Source organism: Austrofundulus limnaeus, unplaced genomic scaffold, assembly GCF_001266775.1.
Source record: "Austrofundulus limnaeus strain Quisiro unplaced genomic scaffold, Austrofundulus_limnaeus-1.0 Scaffold15, whole genome shotgun sequence".
Lineage (NCBI taxonomy): Eukaryota > Metazoa > Chordata > Actinopteri > Cyprinodontiformes > Rivulidae > Austrofundulus > Austrofundulus limnaeus.
In genome coordinates, this window is record NW_013952417.1 from 4,403,746 (window position 1) to 4,405,215 (window position 1,470).

Sequence of the window (1,470 nt, forward strand, 5' to 3'; positions counted from 1 at the left end):
GTAGTCAAGATCACCTAATCCAAGACCAGAGTGGATCGAGGCCGAGACAAGACCAAGACTTTTGGAAGCGAACCAAGACCACCTCAAAAAGTGGGTCTTGGTCCGGTTGTTTGATCCACACCAGAGTTCGCATGAGTGTTTTCACACCTGCACAAAAGGTCCAGATCAACGCTGGAAATGAACTCTGGTACGTTTAGAGCGGAGCAAATTGTCAGGTCTGAATACGACCTAAGTGACAATAAAAGTTTGACCTAGTCGCCACCGTCCCTGAAAATGAAGCACTGCAGATTTCATAAGTCACTGTAATATGCTTTCCTCTGGATGTAAATTCTTCTCTCATTCCCAGACAACCACTGCTCAGTGTCTTGGATTGCCGCATGAGAGTGAAAGAGGATGGTCACAGCGGTAACAAAAATACATACCGTAATTAAAAATGAGTCATGCTTGGATTTGAATCAGTACATTTTAATGAAAACAAGGATGTTAACCAATAAATTGGACAGTATTCTGGCAATTTGACATTTCAAGACCTTGACTGAAATAAAATCCCAAACCCTCAATGTCCGAGACGAGACCGAGTACAAACATGGTCGAGTTCAAGATGAGAGTGAGACATCAAAAAGTCTCCTGATGCATCTCAGTAATCCAGTGTGCAATGTGTATGTGTATGCAATGTGGTCTGTTCAAGATTAAAATCAGACACCACTCTCAGCAGCAGAACCACACTTTCCACAGAACAAGTGTGCCAACTCCTCAAACTGTGCCTGGAGTCAACCTACTTCACGTACGGGGGGCAATANCACACACACACTTTCCCACTCCCCCTTAAGTAATGCTGTCTGACAGTGTGTTTGCTATAAATCTCTCCGGGTGTCACATCCATGCAGCCACCTGTCTCCTCTTCCTCTCAGGGAGAATAATGCTGTGCCAACAGCAAGAAGAAGCATCTGAGAATACGGTTCTGACATTATTTCTTCTCCCCTCTCAAACACTCACGCAGTCATACATTTGTCATGGAGGCTTCAGCTGTCTGGCTTTCTAAATTTCTAAATGAAAAGGCCTTGCATTCCRTGAATAAATGCATGATGCCCACCACCTTTAATTCCAGAGTTTGATTTAATCTATGATCTCATGAGAAACGCTGAGATCTCACGTGATCTGTAAGTGATTAAAGTATGTCTTGAGGATGACTCGCAGCTACTTCCACTCCAAATTATAGCTCAATATCTCTAAAACTGTTTGAGTTTAGGTCATTTTTGAGATGGCTAAGATTGTTTAACCATGGCAACCATCTTAAATTGGGTTGACTCAAGAAGGTGATATTTATATTAGTGTTGTAGTCAAGATCACCTAATCCAAGACCAGAGTGGATCGAGGCCGAGACAAGACCAAGACTTTTGGAAGCGAACCAAGACCACCTCAAAAAGTGGGTCTTGGTCCGGTTGTTTGATCCACACCAGAGTTCGCATG